General features: G+C 43.7%; 1 long non-coding RNA gene across 1 annotated transcript in view; it reads right to left on the reverse strand.

The window, feature by feature from the left end:
* Positions 1–4113: 4113 nt before the first annotated feature.
* The window catches only part of LOC138247169 (uncharacterized), a 212693-nt gene continuing 197240 nt past the window's right edge, over positions 4114–19566 (reverse strand). Inside the window, exon 3 of the long non-coding RNA XR_011194353.1 lies at positions 4114–9561. This is a non-coding gene — a long non-coding RNA (uncharacterized lncRNA). The remainder of the gene's footprint in view (positions 9562–19566) is intronic.

Genomic DNA, 19566 nt, shown 5'->3' on the forward strand with positions numbered 1-19566 from the left:
GGGAGGGTGGACGCTGATCTTGCGATTGTTCCACTGACGGCAAATAATTTGGACTCTTTTGATCAAGTTGTAGTGACTACTGATGTTACTGAGGGTGTTATCTACAGTGTGCCACGGCGAGAGACGCCTGCTGCTCCTTTGTTTACAGTGGCACCTTTTGCGAGAACTGCCTCCAGATGTTTTAATACCAATGATGATGGTATGTCGGACTCTTTGTCATCTTCAACACCAGACCTGGGTCCATGTAAGCTGATGTATTGGCTTAAAGATACGTATTTTATTTTTCCTTGGAACTATCTATGGCTTTTCATGACTCTGATGGCTTTTTTTCTGTGGATATGGTTTGTTGTTACCTTTTTTCTAGTAATACATGGTCATTTTCTTCCTGAATGATCGGAGGTTGAGCAGGTGGAGAAGGTGTTCAAACCACATTTTTCATCGCATAAGGTTCGAAGAGACTTGTCCTTTGTGAGCATTTCTGCTGTACCTATTCCGGATGGGATTGTGTGGGATAGAGTAATGTTTGATATATATGGTCCCACTGAGATAATTCAAATACCGTATGTTCTAAAGTTATCAATGAATGATATAGTTATACCAGGCATTGTATCTGATGATTGGGATGTGAAGACAGTTGATTCTATGTTGACAGAATTGCAGTATTATACTGTCTATGAAAATGAAGATGCTTACCAGTTTAGAGATAATTATGGTGACATGCTTTGTTACAATTATTATGGACACCACTTTATTCATAAAGCCAGTAGCCCTAAAACGATATTTGACTATATGCAATGGGAACATTGCCCAACTCCTCCGCAGGGGAGTTCTAAAACATATTCTGACAAACTTGCATATTTTTCTGGGCATCATCAATAAAATGCTAAGTCGTATTATTTTAAGATAACTCCGCAAGCAGATAAGCAAATACTGTTGACCAATACCAAATTTCTGTATTAAATTTCGTTTGTTTCCCAGCTGTCTAATGAAGGGTATGAATATTGGTCCAAGAATGTTGATTTGAAATGTGTTTGGGGAACAAAACATTGGGAAACGCGGGGTAGAGAAACATTGTTTAGGGCATGTATCATTCCTGTCCAAATGATATTCTTAAATGACACTGTACAACAGACTAGCTGTCTGGGCTTAGCATCCATTAGAGAATTGAATATGCCTAGCATACCTGTCCCTTCCAAAATGAAAGATTGGCAGCAACATATTAATGCCACTTTTACTGAGCTTACAGGGTGGGTCCAGAACTCTTCCTTGACACGTCCAGGCAGGTGGTTATTGTGGCCCATTGACACTAATGGGTGTCATCAACGTTTTGTTACTTCCTCCGGGGGTTTCAGGACAAGTAGGGCAGACCCTTGCTACATATCACCTGAACATGCTGATATCATTACTACATATAGGTGGTCATTACGACCCTGGCGGATTACTTCCGCCAGGGCCGCGGGAGGCGGTGGCACCGCCGACAGGCCGGCGGTGCCCCGCGGGGCATTCTGACCGCGGCGGCTTAGCCGCGGTCAGAGAAGGGAAACCGGCGACCTCCCGCTGGTTTCCCGCTGCCCCCAAGGAATCCTCCAAGCCGGCGCAGCTTGCTGCGCCGGCTTGGGGATTCCGACTCCCCCTCCCGCCATCCAGTTCCTGGCGGTTCTCCCGCCGGGAACCGGATGGCGGGAGGGGGAGTCGCGGGGCCCCTGGGGGCCCCTGCAGTGCCCATGCCAACGTCATGGGCACTGCAGGGGCCCCCGTAAGAGGGCCCCAAAATGTATTTCACTGTCTGCATAGCAGACAGTGAAATACGCGACGGGTGCAGTAGCACCCGTCGCACCTTCCCACTCCGCCGGCTCGATTACGAGCCGGCTTCATGGTGGGAAGGTCGTTTTCCCCTGGGCTGGCGGGCGGCCTTTCGGCGGCCGCCCGCCAGCCCAGGGGAAAACTTGGAATACCCTCCGCGGTCTCTGGACCGCGGAGCGGTATTCCTGACGCGCAACATTGACGGGCGGCCTCCGCCGCCCGTCAATGTTGGAATGAGGGCCATAGTGTGGGGAAGCTTTGTCAACAATGGTTAAAGTCATCCACGCTAGATGCAGTTAAAACACATATCACGCTTCTGTCTAATTATACTGACTTGCAAGATTTTTTGTCAGGCCCGAGAGTGCCCCGGAGAAAGCGTTTTTTGTTTGAAGTGTACAATGAGATATGGAAACTGTCCCAACAGGAGGCAGCGGCCCGGTTGAGGCAAATAGATCAGGAAAATTTAAAACAAGCATTGTCTGTTGTGGATAATGGAATACACACCCTGTCCGACTGAATATATACGATTGACAACATCGTTTCCTCTGCTATAGACATTATTAGATCTGATATGTCTTCTTTATATCATGGACGGAGTCAAAAGCGGTCTATTATGCAGTTGGGTTGGACACTTCAGACACTGAAGGCGGGTCGCGTTCCGTGGCAGCATATCAGAGCCAGGGAAATATTTTTTTCCTTCAATCTGACACGTCAACAACAGCTGATGGCATTGTTGAATATTGAAAAATTGGAGAGGTTGCCTTTTACTGTGGCCGAGATTCCCTCAGCCGAATGGTTAATACACAGGGTTATTAATCTGCCTATTTCCACTTTACAATTCACTTCTTGTTTGAAACATGTTCCGGTGGGCAGATATGAAAGATTGGGAGACAGTTATATACATGAGGTGTGGGAGCTTCCCTTTTTATACAGATGTTTTAATGGCATGAGAGAGGTTTTTCTTAGCGGTAGTGAATGAGAAACTTCTGTCAGCCATTCGATGGTTTGTAAGCAGCTGTCCTTGCATGGGGAGTGTAATGCCTCGGTTGTGAACTTGGCTTGCTATCTAAAGGGAGTTCCAGTCCCTGTGATTAAAAACACATTCCATTTGCTTTCAAACGGCAGCTATGTCCTCCTTAACAGTGAAGATTGTTGTGGCATGCGTGCCGGAATAGTTTATGTGGTCTTGGTCACCAAGGCCATTACATGCTGCGGGAATGTGTTGTTTCCCCCCACTAAATTAAGGGAGGTAGCGGATATCTGGCCTCACATTGCTACTTCCAAGGTGAATTTCGACAAGTTGAGTCGACTAAAGGCTCTATTGTTTCAAAAGCATGTGGCCCTTACATCTGCACGCGAGACCTACGCACTTCAGGTGGCGAGGTCATCGGCAGAAATACAGTCCCTGTTAAATACTAACTTTCCGAGCCACTTTGGTGAACTCGTGGGATGTATATTTAATGCGTCCAGCACTGCTGGAATTGCACATTTTTTCAAAGCCATTGGTGTTGGTTTTGCTCACGCCTTCTCTTCCATATTCGGTTTGATACCTTCGGCTATTCATTCTATTTTCGGAAGCATTTTTGGAGGATTTCTGATAACTTTGGCTTTGTTGGCTGGTGTTTTGCTGTTGCTGTTGCTCTTCCGCAATGGCTGTCCCACCGCAACAAGAACAAATGTGGGCGCTCCCATCGGCGCAGCTGTGTCGTGAGCGCATGATGCTGCATTTTGGAGCAACATTCCTGGAACATTTGGAGTGTGACTGGTCTCTGTCATTCAGACCGGTTTTTGATTGTGTGCAATCCGTGTTTCTATGCCTTTGGTGCTCTTTTGAACATGCACTGTCTCTCTGTCTCTCACTACAGCACCCCCCAGTGGTTGATGCTGATCTGTTGATGTTCCCGGTTAGGGCTCATTCCCAGACATGTGCCCTGTAGTTGCGTTTGCTGCGTGAGGCAGTCTACGAGATTCCCTTCCTGGAGGAAGATGGTATTATCTCGTTCGTGGGCCCTGCACGGGATGCCGCCTTGGATGGTTCTGAGGCTTTGGAACACACCTGCTCCAAGGTAGTGTTTGGCATGGATTTTCTAGTTTTAACATCTGCTGAAGTGGAGAATATCCTGCTTTCCGTGGCTTCCATTTGAAATTGGACTTCTTCCAAATTGACATTGTATGAATTTGGCTCTTCAGTCACATGCTTACACATCTAAATTTGGTTTTTGGGCTTTGGTGTCCTCTGGACTTGTCGAAATATGTTTTGTAGATTTGTAGATTTTTATACCTGGGGCATATTTTTTATTTTACGTTTTTGATTAGAACCACTTTCTACCGACAAGGGGAGGGTGTAGTGTGGTCATTTTTATGTATCCTTTGCGCGTTTGCTTCAGGCGTTAGGCCTTCGTACACTTTGCCTTGGATGTATTTTATTCCTTTGCTCACAGCATCGGGCCTCTGTGCACTTTGCTCTAAATGCATTTTATTCAGCTTCGTACTGTTATTATTCAAATAGCCAGATCTACGGTCTTGTTTTATTTTTTATATCACACTGTTTAGCCTACTTCAGCACTGGAGTTCTCAATAACACATTCTTGCTCACTCTGTGCTTCAGTCAAGGATACAGTCTGGTACATTGCCGATAGATGTGGTAGGAGTTTAGTCTTTGGGTTACATCTTGCGTAGGGACGTTTTGTTACCACATCAACATGATAGTTATAAAAACACATTCCTGTCCTAATACACGCAAGAGGGAGATTCCGACCAGGGAACCACAACTTGACGCTGACTGCCCTGTTGCAGATGCTGATCCAGATCACAGGCCTTTGCTCAGGTATGAGGGTTGATGTCTTCCTAGGGAATCTGAAAGGCAAGCTTAGAGCTTAACATGCTGTGCTCGAAATAGAACTTACTTAGAGACAACGTAACCTATTAACACTATGATAGCGTTGTTCTTATGTTTCACTCTCCTTGTGACTATTTCAATCCTACTGTGTTGTATGGTTCTGGTTATTGCGGCTCATGCCTTATTATCTAAAATGCAGTTGTTTTATTAAAAACAATCTATAAAACTTAAACTGCCTTTGTCATTTGTATATGAGATCATACTGTAAATGAGAGAGCTGGTTGGGATCTGAGCGACCACGACTTCCCTGAGAAGTTCTAAAGATGTCATGCGCTCAGCTGCCCAATCATCCCTTCCCTTTGGAAGAGATGAGGCACTGCTAGTTAGCCGGAGCAAAACCGGATTCAAGGTGACAGAGGTCCTTCTTAGTGGGTCAGACTCAGTCCCCCACACCAGGAAAGACCCTGCTACCTAGAAATCCAGTAGTCTCATTTAGGATAATGAGAGCCAACGCGACAAGCTTACCTGCTCTCAGGTACTGGGCCATGGCCCTTCTTCTGCTGCCTTATCATTCCTCGTACTGGTTTTATCCTTTTCTCTGGAATACATTGACAGAGGTATTCAGGACCTGAAAGTGGTAGTGCACCCAGTGCAGTGGCACTTTTCTTCTACCCCCTAACGCCACCATGTGTGATACCATGCACCATGATGGTAATTATGGGGGCTAGCGTCCAAATTTTGGACGCTAGTCCGGAGCTTTGCAGGATTAGTCTAAAAAAAGTTGACGTTAATCCTGCAAAGCCTATTGAAAACAATGGAGTGCCTCCTGCTCTGAGCAGGCATTATTTTCACCCATCCTAACTGGTGAACGCCCACTTTGCATACATTATGCCTGGCGCGCGCATAATGTAGCACAAAGGGTTACAAAGTGGCGCAATGCATGAGTTGCACCACTTTGTAAATTTGGCACTGCGATTTCGGCCTTGCTGGGTCACATTGGATTAAAAAAATGCTGCTAATATGGTGCAAGTAGGTGCTAGGGGCTCTTAAATCAGCCCCTCAGTCTCTTGCTTGCCCAGCTCAAACTTATCTATCCTCACCCGCAAACCACTTTGGTTCGCAACTGTCACAGTCAACAATGTTAGCCTATGGCTGGGACCACTGTGGATGAAACTGCCTACCGTGCGGTCGACTTCCGCCAGCAGCGGAAGCTTCCAAAAATCCAGTATACGAGGTCAGGTACCACCATTTTAGTGGTTGAAATTACAGTATTGCTAACTTGTAAATGCGTCACTACCACTACAAATGTGTTGTAACATGTACACTTATGTGATACTCCACTGATATAGAATTTCTAGTACACAATCAACAGTGTAGTGTGTTACTGGTCATAAATGCCATACAACCGTGGTGCAATGTATTTTGGGAAGAGAAAACATATTATTCTATGACAAAGGTGTGAATATAGGTGTGTGATATGCACACATATGTTGTAGACACATGCAGACAACAATGGTAATCATAGCAGGATCTTGGGGAGTAGGCAATTGAAATGTGAAATGTGTGTAATGTTTTTTCTGCCAGTAATGTTTTGTCACACCACTTTTGTCTTAATCATCATATATGTATCTCTGGACACTGTGACTGATGCACCTATTAATTTGATTCCACACATAGATACCTTGGGAGAGGGAGGAAATAACAATCTCTAGTGTACCATCCATTTCCAGACCTTCAGACCGTAGAAGAAAGGGGTGTGATAAAACAGTTTTGTCTGAATAGGCAAACAATACAAGCTATTTGTTGCAGTTGGAGCCAGATCTCATGCCTCAAAAGACTAATCCAACATGTATACTACCCATTCTGAGACTCATGGCAGTATTACACTTTTTGGACACAGGGTCCTTTCAGTATACAATGGCCATAACTGGTGGAATGTCACAACCTATGTTCAGTGGTGTTTAAAAAGACGTGCTAAAAGCAATAATGAACCACGTTGACAGCTTCTTCAGGTTCCCCAGACATGAGGATATAGCCAATGTGAAGGTTGGCTTTTATGGATTTAGTCACCTCCCACATGTGGTGGGAGCCATTGATGGAACCCATATTGCACTGCATGCAAATGAACAAGTCTATCGGAGCAGGAAGTACTTTCATTCTATCAACATGCAAGTGTCTGCTTGCTAGATCTTTACATTTCAAGCATCTGAGCCCGGTTCCCAGGTTCAGCGCAAGATTCCTTTGTAATGCGGAACAGCACCATACCCCAGCTGATGTCACAACTGCAACCAGAGAGGGCCTGGCTTGTTGTTAAGTAACATATGTCCTAACTTTGTGTGTGCAATGTCAGATGCTATGATCAGTAAGTGTGTGACTCATTGTAGCTTTTATGTCTCATTATAAAACAGGAGACTCTGCAAATCCCAACCACCTTTGGTTGTTAACACCGCTGCAGAATCTAACTACGCCCAGGGAATTCTGCTTAACTGAGACCCATGGAAGAACATGGCAGCCAGTTGAGTGGGATTTTGGGCTCCTGAAGGTCAGATTTTGCTGTCTGGAGGAGCCCTCATCTACTCACACAGGAAAGTGTGTTAGATCACCTTGAACTGTTGCATGATCCATAACATCTCCCTTTGAAGGAACATTCCATACACTGCAGAGGAGGGAGAGTCTGAGGTGCCACCGGGTGAGGATCCTGAAATGTCAAATGATGATGATAGTGTTGAAGAGAAAGGAGCTGACTTGAGACAAGACCTTATTGACAGCTTCTTCTCATGAGTGTAAGTATGTCATGAGATGTCCTAAGTTTGACTGTACAATTAACTCTTCTTGTGATGATGTGAGGGGTATGTTTTTAGAAAGGTATTAGGAGGGTTAAGCTCTAGAGAAATCTGGCAAAGTGTGTTTGGTGTTGACGCTTTTGACACATTCACATATAGTAAATGTTGCTTTGCGTATTTCATATTTTTGTCATGGACTGCGTTCTCCAGACGTTTGCTATGTGAATTGTGTCATATGTATGGTTTTATAACTACTCTTTGTTTTTGTGTTTGTTTATGTACCTGCATCAAGACATCTTCATTTGAACATTCAGAGTTGTGACACTGGCAGGAATCTGGTGCTATTAGGACATACAAAGTGGGAAAGGATTGTTCCTGGGAATGTATGTGACAGAGTTCGGGTGTACAAGACCTGTGTCAAGACAGCCTGCACAGTGATAGGATGAAAGTTCAGGAGACTCCAGTGGATTTGTTCCTTGTGGTGTGGAGGCCATGATGCATTATGTGGTCAGTATTTATGTAGTTGTAGGCCTAATCCATGTTAGTTTTACCTCACAATGGCTAAACACTCTTTTTGTTCGAACTTTCTGTAGCTGTTGATGTGTTCCATCACTGTAGGCCAAAGTGCCTATGTACTTCACTGACATTTGTTTGTGTCATACCACCAGATGCAGAAGCAATGAACTGTATTGACCCTGTGATCAGAAACTGGTACACTGCCGTCTGTCTGAATGCTGCATTTTGTGATGTTGGATTCCTTTTCTGAGGTAGGTGATATGGCTCCAGCTGATAACAACAACCCAATTCATTTTTGACTATTCTACAGGACAATGTCTGATACATCCCTTCTTTCCATGTTATGGAGATCTGTACCTGGAATTCGATCACTTACACACTACAATTCAATCATCTTACATAAGACACTTGTATGTGTTGGTGTGGCATGGTTGTGATCCTGAGATAAACATTGTGTGAATGCAACATGTCCATGCTTACACAAGTATCTTGTTTTGTCATTGTGTATTTCACATGATCCTACATATCTACATTGGTGTTACAGCAGACAATGAGTTTGTGACTTGTGAATTTGTTCAAGTGTTAAAGGTGAATCATACTTTGTGCAAAAATAAACAAATAAAAAGTGAAGGAGTAACTTATTGTGAATGAAACCATCTGTGTAGATGCCAAATCATCTGAATTCAAAATCCCAAAATACTTCTCCCATCAGGAATGGAAAAATGACCTGAATTAGTCCACAGAGTGAATGTGTGACATATAAAGGAGGACATTAAGGTTGATATTTCTTGCTAGCAGTGGTGGGTGTCTTGTCATCCGCACCTCCTGGATTTTTGCATGGATGTCCCCGCTTGCGAGGACAAGAGGGCAGTTCAGCTGCTGCAGAGGCTGGGGTGACTGACAGTGCTTCTTCCTCTGGCAAGACCTCCCTTGCTGTGTCTGCCACAGATGTAGATTGCCTTCATGTACTTGCACCACAGGAAGGGGTACATGCTGGTGGAAATGCCCTGCTCAGGGTGGTATGGATGGCCATCAACACCCCTGTAAGGGTGTCCATGTTGGAATTATGGGCCTCAATCTGTTGGTACATGTCCCTCTGCAGCTGCTTGATTTCCCAGAGTTTGGTAACTACCTGACTCATCACTCCTTGGGATTCCTGATAGACCCCCAAGACTTAGCTGGTGGTGTCCTGGTCGTGAGTGGCCCCAGTGGCCTCACTCTGCTGGTATACAATATCCCTCCCACATACCCTACCCCCACTAGCCTGTGCCCTTGGCCCAGGGTGCCCTCTCCAACTGGGTCCTGGTCCGTCTCTGTCAGGGGTAGTGATTTGCACTTCAGGATGCAGGACTGGGAAGCTTAAGATTGTACTGACTGGTCTAGGTACACAGGTTGGGGGGTATGTTGCTGGCTGAGTAGTTGTAGCAGCTGAGGTGAGAGATGTGGATGTGGACACAGTGAGAATCATTGTTGCCATCTGACCAAGCTGTCCAGATTTGCCAGGTACGTCATCCATGTCCATATGTCCAGGAGTGTTACCATCCTTGAAGGCTTCATCCGAGGGTGGGTTGGGAGTCTGTTCAGTGGGTAATGTCTGCCCATGTGCAGTGTCAGTTCGGCCTGTTGAGAAATAGAGTACATTGTTATTGGTGGAAGTGTGGAATATTCATCCAAATGTTTATTCTCACAGTAAGAAGGGACAAAGAAAAATGTTAATAGGTAGGGCTTCTAATTGAGATATATTTTCATGGTATTGAAGTTGTTGATAAGACATTTGTGAAAGTTGCAAAAACAATAGGATTGAGCAGCTCAGTAGAAGTCCTGATAACTTGCATTTTGGACCAAGGAATGAACATGACTTCTAACAAACAGTTAAGGCAACACAGCAGAGAAGTGTCATGCATATTTGACCATTCCAAGGCATAATTGTATAGGATACAGGTGAACACACCGCTTAGTTGTAAATGTAGCAGTAGACATCATGTGAGCAGTGCAGTCAATGGGGTACCTGCCACTTACAATTGGCTAAAGCAAAGTGGTGCCTCCCAACTACTTGATGTAAACAGTTGGTAAGGTGTCATTCATGGCATCAATAGTGTCATGTGGGGTTACTAGGAAAAAATCAAGCTAGATAGGCAAGCACATATCAGAGTTAAGCATGATATGTAGATTGTTCAGTCCATGATGAGTCAACATCAATTGTGACATGGCTAACAATTGTCTTTGGGCAAGTGCACAAGGGCCTCTTGTTCTCAGTTACAGAAAGAGGGCATCCTGGTAGTTGTAATACTGTCACTCTCTTTACTTCCCAAGGACAAATGGTGTACTCCATGATGAGTCAACATCAGTTGTGACATGGCTAATCAGTGTCCTTGGGCAAGTACAGAAGGGCCTCTTGTTTTGAGTTACAGAAAGAAGGCCTCATGGTAGTTGTAATAATGTCACTCTCTTTACTTCCCAACACTACACAAATGGTGAACTCCATGATGAGTCAACATAAGTTGTGACATTGCTAACAAGTGTCTTTGGGCAAGTGCACAAGGGCCTCTTGTTTTATGTTACGGAAAGAGGGTCTCAAAGTAGTTGTAGTCATGTCACTCTCTCTACTTTCCAACACTACAAAAATGGTGAATTCCATGATGAGTCAACATCAGTTGTGACATTGCTAACAAGTGTCTTTGGGCAAGTGCACAAGGGCCTCTTGTTTGAGTTACAGAAAGAGGGTCTAATGATAGCAGTAGTCATGTCACTCTCTCTACTTACCAACACTACACAAATGGTGAACCCAATGACGAGTGAACATCAGTTGTGACATGGCTACCAAGTGTTTTTGGGCAAGTGCACAAAGGCCTCTTGTTTTGAGTTACAGAAAGAGGGCCTCATGGTAGTTGTAGCCATGTCACTCTCTCTACTTCCCAACACTAGACAAATGGTGAATTCCATGATGAGTAAACATCAGTTGTGACATGGCTAACAAGTGTCTTTGGGAATAGCACAACGGTTTCTTGTTATGAGTTACAGAGAGAGGGCCTCATGGTAGTTGTAATCATGTCACTCCCTCTACTTCCCAACACTAGACAAATGGTGAATTCCATGATGAGTCAACATCAGTTGTGACATTGCTAACAAGTGTCTTTGGGCAAGTGCACAAGGGCCTCTTGCTTTCAGTTAAGGAAAGAGGGCCTCATGATAGCGGTTGTCATGTCACTCTCTCTACTTCCCAACACTACACAAATGGTGAACCCCATGACGAGTGAACATCAGTTGTGACATGGCTAACAAGTGTTCTTGGGCAAGTGCACAAGGGGCTCTTGTTTTGAGTTACAGAAAGAAGGCCTCATGGTAGTTGTAATCATGTCACTCCCTCTACTCACCAACACTTGTCAAATGGTGAACTCCGTGATGAGTGAACATCAGTTGTGACATTGCTAACACGTGTCTTTGGAAACTGCACAAGGGTCTCCTGTTTTCAGTTACAGAAAGAGGGCCTCATTGTGGTTGTAATCATGTCAGTCCCTCTACCCCCCAACTCTAGTCAAATGGTGAACTCCCTGATGAGTGAACATCAGTTGTGACATGGCTATGAAGTGTTGTTGGGCAAGTGCACAAGGGCCTCTTGTTTTGAGTTACAGAAAGAGGGTCCCGTGGTATTTGTAATGATGTCACCCTCTCTACCTCCCAACACTAGAAAAATGGTGAATTCCATGATGAGTCAACATCAGTTGTGACATGGCTAACACGTGTCTCTGGGACCTGCACAAGGGTCTCTTGTTTTGAGTTAAAGAGAGAGGGCCTCATGGTAGTTGTAATCATGTCACTCCCTCTACTTCCCAACACTAGTCACATTGTGAACTCCATGACGAGTGAATATCAGTTGTGACATGGCTAACACGTGTCTTTGGACAAGTGCACAAGGGCCTTTTGTTTGAGTTACAGAAAGAGGGTCTTGTGATAGCGGTCGTCATGTCACTCTCTCTACTTCCCAACACTACACAAATGGTGAACCCCATGATGAGTGAACACCAGTTGTGACATGGCTACCAAGTGTCTTTGGGCAATTATACAAGGGCCTCCTCTTTTGAGTTACAGAAGAAGGCCTCATGGTGTAGTAATAATGTCACTCTCTTTACTTCCCAACACCACACAAATGGTGAACCCCATGATGAGTGAACACCAGTTGTGATATGGCTAACAAGTGTCTTTGGGCAAGTGCACCAGGGCCTCTTCACACTCTACCTCTCAACACTAGACAAATGGCGAATTCCATGACGAGTGAATATCAGTTGTGACATGGCTAACAAGTGTCTTTGAGCAAGAGCATAATGGTCTCTTGTTCTAGGTTACAGAAAGAGGGCCTCATGGTAGTGGTAATTATGTCACTATCAGACTTCCAACGCTACACAAATGGTGAATTCCATGATGAGTCAACATCAGTTGTGACATGGCTAACACGTTTCTTTGGGAACTGCACAAGGGTCGCTTGTTATGGGTTACAGAAAGAGGGCCTCATGATAGTTGTATTCATGTCACTATCAGACTTCCAACACTACACAAATTGTGAACTCCATGATGAGTCAACATCAGTTGTGACATTGCTAACAAGTGCCTTTGGGGAAGTGCACAAGGGTCTCTTGTTTTCAGTTAAGGGAATAGGGCCCCATGGTAGTTGTAGTCATGTCACTCTCTCTACTTCCTAACACTAGACAAATGGTGAATTCCATGATGAATCAACATCAGTTGTGACATGGCTAACAAGTGTCTCTGGGACCTGCACAAGGGTCTCTTTTTTTGAGGTACAGAAAGAGGGCCTCCTGGTGGTTGTAATCATGTCAGTCCCTCTACTCCCCAACACTAGTCAAGTGGTGAACTTCGTGATAAGTGAACATCAGTTGTGACATTGCTAACACGTGTCTTTGAGAAAGTGTACAAGGGCCTCGTGTTTTGAGTTACAGAAAGAGGGCCTCATGTTAGTTGTATTCATGTCATTATCAGACTTCCAACACTACACAAATGGTGAACTCCATGATGAGTCAACATCAGTTGTGACATTGCTAACACATGTCTTTGGGAAAGTGCACAAGGGCCTCTTGGTTTGAGTTGCAGAAAGAGGGCCTCATGTTAGTTGTAGTCATGTCACTCTCTCTACTCCCCAACACTACACAAGTGGTGAACCCCATGACGTGTGTACATCAGTTGTGACATGGCTAAGAAGTGTTGTTGGGCAAGTGCACAAGGGCCTCTTGTTTTGAGTTACAGAAAGAGAGCCCCGTGGTATTTGTAATGATGTCACCCTCTCTACCTCCCAACACCAGAAAAATGGTGAATTCCATGATGAGTCAACATCAGTTGTGACATGGCTAACACGTGTCTTTGGACAAGTGCACAAGGGCCTTTTGTTTGAGTTACAGAAAGAGGGTCTTGTGATAGCGGTCATCATGTCACTCTCTCTACTTCCCAACACTACACAAATGGTGAACCCCATGATGAGTGAACACCAGTTGTGACATGGCTAACAAGTGTCCTTGGGCAATTATACAAGGGCCTCTTCTTTTGAGTTACAGAAGAAGGCCTCATGGTGTTGTAATAATGTCACTCTCTTTACTTCCCAACACCACACAAATGGTGAACCCCATGATGAGTGAACACCAGTTGTGATATGGCTAACAAGTGTCTTTGGGCAAGTGCACCAGGGCCTCGTCACACTCTACCTCTCAACACTAGACAAAAGGTGATCTCCATGATGAGTCAACATCAGTTGTGACATGGCTAACAAGTGTCTCTGGGACCTGCACAAGCGTCTCTTGTTTTGAGTTACAGAGAGAGGGCCTCATGGTAGTTGTAATCATGTCACTCCCTCTACTTCCCAACATTAGTCACATTGTGAACTCCATGACGAGTGAATATCAGTTGTGACATGGCTAACAAGTGTCTTTGAGCAAGAGCATAATGGTCTCTTGTTCTAGGTTACAGAAAGAGGGCCTCATGGTAGTGGAAATTATGTCACTATCAGACTTCCAACACTACACAAATGGTGAATTTCATGATGAGTCAACATCAGTTGTGACATGGCTAACACGTTTCTTTGGGAACTGCACAAGGGTCTCTTGTTATGAGTTACAGAAAGAGGGCCTCATGATAGTTGTATTCATGTCACTATCAGACTTCCAACACTACACAAATTGTGAACTCCATGATGAGTCAACATCAGTTGTGACATTGCTAACAAGTGCCTTTGGGGAAGTGCACAAGGGCCTCTTGTTTTCAGTTAAGGGAATAGGGCCCCATGGTATTTGTAGTCATGTCACTCTCTCTCCTTCCCAACACTAGACAAATGGTGAATTCCATGATGAATCAACATCAGTTGTGACATGGCTAACAAGTGTCTCTGGGACCTGCACAAGGGTTTCTTGTTATGAGTTACAGAAAGAGGGCCTCATGATAGTTGTATTCATGTCACAATCAGACTTCCAACACTACATAAATGGTGAATTCCATGATGAGTCAACATCAGTTGTGACATGGCTAACACGTTTCTTTGGGAACTGCACAAGGGTCTCTTGTTATGAGTTACAGAAAGAGGGCCTCATGATAGTTGTATTCATGTCACTATCAGACTTCCAACACTACACAAATTGTGAACTCCATGATGAGTCAACATCAGTTGTGACATTGCTAACAAGTGCCTTTGGGGAAGTGCACAAGGGCCTCTTGTTTTCAGTTAAGGGAATAGGGCCCCATGGTATTTGTAGTCATGTCGCTCTCTCTACTTCCCAACACTAGACAAATGGTGAATTCCATGATGAATCAACATCAGTTGTGACATGGCTAACAAGTGTCTTTGGGCAAGTGCACAAGTGCCTCTTGTTTTGAGTTACAGAAAGAGTGTCCCATGGTAGTTTTAGTCATGTCACACTCTTTACTTCCCAACACTTGACAAATGTTTAGTCTGACAGAACAGTTACCACCCTTCAGTCAGCTTGTATCATACATTTACATTTTGACACATACCATGGGTCCTGGAATGATCTTTTGATATTAAAACACTCGCTAACTCCATTCCAACACATGGCATGTAATGGAGCTTGATAAATATGATATTATGTACAACACTACACATTGACAATCTACCATCTCTAAAACTTTGGGGATTGCAGGCTATGAAAGTAGATGAGCAACACAATGGCAAAAGATGAGATGTAATCATACTGGACATTGAAGTTTGGGACAATTTTTAATGGTGTGACTTACCAGACGCTACTTCACCAGCTATACCTGTCAAGCCCTCAGGATACAGGAGGGCCAAGACCTTCTTTTCCCAGGGAAAGAGTTGTAATGGGGCACTGGGGGGACCACCACCGGTTTTCAGGGACTCCAGCTGTTGCCTGGAGGCCAGGGAATGTGCCTTCCCCCTCAGGTCATTTCACCACTTCCTAATATTCTCCTATGTGCGCAAGGTGGTGCCTACAGCACTCACTCTGTTGACTCTCCTTTTCCACATTTCCATTTTCCTACTAAGAGGAGTATGTTGGACTTGGGCTCCAAACAATTATGGCTGTACTCTTATGATTTCATCCACTATGAATCTCAACTTGTCCATTGAAAAAAGTGGATTTTTGGGACGTGACTTGATTGAAAACCAAGTGGGTGAAAAACTAAACAAGAAAAGTATTATTTGGGACAAAAAAATTGAAAAATAGAAGGAGTGTGTGTAAGGTGGAAAATGGGATAGGAGAAAAAGGGCTGCCTTATGTGAGAAAAATTGCAAAAAGCAGTGTGGTCTCTGTCTTGCTATGTTGCAGTGGCAAGGCAAAGGATCACGGTCTGGGATGGGGTGTTTTTTAAAGTGTCATTTGCAGGTATGCCCACTTGGTCAATGGATGTCAGCTGTGTTGTTTTTTAATCCCTCCAATGGCCACTTTCCTGGTGCTTTGCATACCGTGATGGCCACCTGCCGTCTGTTAACTGACGAAAGAGGCCCGCCATGCCAACTGTGTTTTTGTAATAGAATCAGCGGTTTGCTGCGCCATGAAGGTGATGGAGTAGGCACTGCCAACATTGCAGCCCTCTGCACCACTAGCGGTCAGCCAAATGTCTAAGAGGTCAGTGGTTCAACCTGCATACATCGCAATACGGCCGGGGGGAGACTTCCAGTGCAGCGGTCTTCTTGGGACCACCAGCATGGCGGTTTGACCGCCAAACTCATAATCAGGCCCAAAGTTATTTTTGGCTTTAAAATTGGAGTTTACTGTCTGAATCTGGTCGGTTGGAATTTATTCTGTTATAGGACTGATGGCACTGGCCCCCTGCAGAAGGACCTACTTCAGATGGAATCATAACACTACTGTAATTCTGGATGTAGCGGTATTTCTAAGGCCCAATCTTATTAGTAGGTAATAAGTGCTAATGTTTGTTATAAATTCCTTGCTCTAGTTATGTGACAGAAACTGGTAGCAAAGATAATCTTTCTCCATTCAGAAATAAAAACCTAAATTATGGAAAAGAACTTTAAGATGTGCATTGTTGCCATAACTTCCTTGGATTTTAAAAACCCTGAACACGTCAGTTGTTAACAGCCCTATTGGTGATGGCTTTGTTTGTAGAGTTCAGAAGCAGTGCTCTGATGTCATCACTGTGCACCAAGCAAGCAATGTTTTCAGCCTTTCAGTCTTTACTAAGAAGCTTCCTAAAAAGTGGCAGAAAGGGCTACTGGCAGCAGCAGGGCAGAACATGTTGTCATTTTAGGTTCATCAGAGGTTGCAGTGGCTCTATGAAGATAATGTCACCAAAAAAGGTTAGGAAAATCACTATTGCACCTTTACCAACATCTCATCCTAAATGCATATTTGTTATCATATGACAGCCCCTTCTCTGCAATGCTCCCACATGAAAATCTGAAAATAAAATACATCCCAGAATAATGACACCCCCCCACAACACACTCAGCCATATATATGCATTCTTACTACTAGAACACTCCTACTTGTGAAATAGTTAAACATGCCCCTGGCTTTCCAGTCCATAGACACATTTCATTGGAAGGCATAATATTTGATAGTAATTGTGCAGATTTTTCTGGGTGTACCTTAGGGGGCTTCCTTGTAGTGACAGCTCCTGGATGTGTCACTGAGTAGGTAGTTGAGGTAGTCACCCACAAGCCATGTCCCTCACTAAGTGGCACTGCAATTAAAGTGACATAGCAGGGAAAACCTGGAGAAGACTATGATTCTTCTGCAGATTCTTGCACTTCCCCCAACTAGACATTGCTCTCCCTCTCCTCCTACTCCCTCTGGCAGCAGTGGATAGTAATCTCACACACCCACTTTCACTGATTTACACCTCCAGCTTGTTGGTAGCAGAGTTAGTGTTTGCTGTCACTTGGTAGGAACTGTCACAGCTCCCACCAAGCGAAAGCAAACGGCCATCTCCCAAGGGTGGGCACCTCTGGAGATAGCAGGAGCTGGCCCTGTGGGGAGGCAGTCCCCAAGGCCTTTAATGGCTTCAGGAGGGGGACTGCAAGGCCCCCACCTTTATTGTGCATGGACTAGCCCTGGGGAGGTAGTGGTCCCCGGGGCCATATATGGCCTAGGAGTTGGCCCATGAGGCTCCCCTCCTAGTTTTAAATTATATTAGTGGCACCAGGGAGGTGGTGGTCCCCGGGTCTGGGAGAAGTTTCCACATGGCTACCCTGCAATATTTGTAATCAAGCCCTGGGGAGGTGGTGGTCCCTGGGACTCATAAGAGCCCAAAGGAGGGGGAGCTGTACACCCTCCTCCAATATTTTAAAAAATCCCCAGGGAGGTGGTTGTCCCCCGGGTTCATAAGAGCCTTAGGTGGGGGCCCGTGAGCCCCCCTCCTTTATTTTTTTAAATATGGAATGCCCGTAGGAACCTGGCTCACCAGGTGGCTAAGGTGTGAACAAGCCCAGGAGATGTGATTTTTTTTTTGATGTTCAATAGATTTGCTGATCTTTTTAGCCCTGGAGGGTTCCAGAGCCAACACCAATGCTAGGGGGTCAGGGTATTCTCCCATGTTTTGTATTCTTTTTGGCACTCAGTTGAAGCCGAGTCCCAAAACAGCTGGCAACAATTCCTGTCTGAAGTATTGGCAGCCAAAAAAATCTCACCATGAGATGTCTGGGATCTGCGGAGCCTTGGCGTCCATTGATATCTATGTCTTCTGACCTTTAGTACCTCCTAAACTATTTCATGGATTTACATCAAATAACAAAAAGCATGATCGGCGCACGAAGATCTTGCTTCCTGCAATATTTGGTGTAGTTGCATTGAGAGGCCCGTACTGTAGTCCTTTCTAAAGATCCTATGGTAAAATGCCTAGGGAAAATGCGTTTTGGGACCCTCTTCTTTACATCGGCCCCTGCTTGATGAATCACCCCGAAATATTTAAGACAGCAGCTGAACAGACCAAAGTATACGTTTTGAAAATTTCATGAAGATTTTGCAAGCAGCGCTAAAGTTCTAGGCAAAACAATAAATGCTCCGTGTGTAGAATCTAGGTCCTCACTATAACTACTTAGTGGTGACCACCAATAGGTAATATATATATATATATATATATATATATATATATATATATATATATATATATATATATCTACATCTATATCTATTTCTATATTTATTTATATCTGTATATATATATATATATATATCACTTATTTTTTATTTAAGTTAGTTTAATAACGTATTCCGAATTAAAAAAATAATGTAACAAAATATTTTATTAAAGATAACTGAATTCATTTAATGCAATTATAATTATTAATGCACCTCAAAAACAAATGTTTCGGTGTGAATTTATTTTTTAATTTAAACTTCAGAAAAACAGTTTTACTTTAATTTAATATATTTCCGTAAACTAAAGTTCAAATTAAAAAATATATTTAATAGTGCTGCAGATTTTCTATTTTATTATATTTATTTTCTAGGTAAATACATTTTTAAAATTTTCCCTGTAGGTTAGCATACGGGGGCTTCACATACAGGGCGGAAAACCCTGCAAGGTAAACTTTAATTCATGAAAATTAATTTGCTGTTCAAAATGTTCTTGTTGTGACCCTCATATTATTCTTTCAATTCAATATATAGCTATATATTTTAAAAAATATAATATATTTTTAATGATTTCAGTGCAGTTATTCCAGGGACGATAAATTCATGACCAAGTACACAATAACATACTCATAAGGCTCCTAAAAAACCTTTTCCCACCCTTAACAATCAATTTAGTTCAACCCCAACAAGATCAATTTCCATTTACCTCTTATACAGGGCATGTAACATCAGGGGAGAAATAAAATTGTCTTCTAAAAACATATATATCCCTGATATACAATACATAGGACAAGGCTTTCTAAAACATTCTAAACGTCATTCATATTAATGAGAAAAAATGTTCTTCCTCCCAGAGCTTAAAAATCAGTCCCAAAGACTTTATACACCCTAAAGTGATAAATAACAAAAGAGTGTCATTGCTTCCTTAAAGGGCTAGGGCATCCAATAGTCCCCCAGACTTGTAAAGCCTTTGAGTGCAGAACAGCAAAAAAGTGACTGTACTCATCAATCTTAAAAGTGCATTAGCACAGTGGTGTAACAAAGGCCCCCACAG

Source organism: Pleurodeles waltl, chromosome 7 (assembly GCF_031143425.1).
Source record: "Pleurodeles waltl isolate 20211129_DDA chromosome 7, aPleWal1.hap1.20221129, whole genome shotgun sequence".
NCBI lineage: Eukaryota > Metazoa > Chordata > Amphibia > Caudata > Salamandridae > Pleurodeles > Pleurodeles waltl.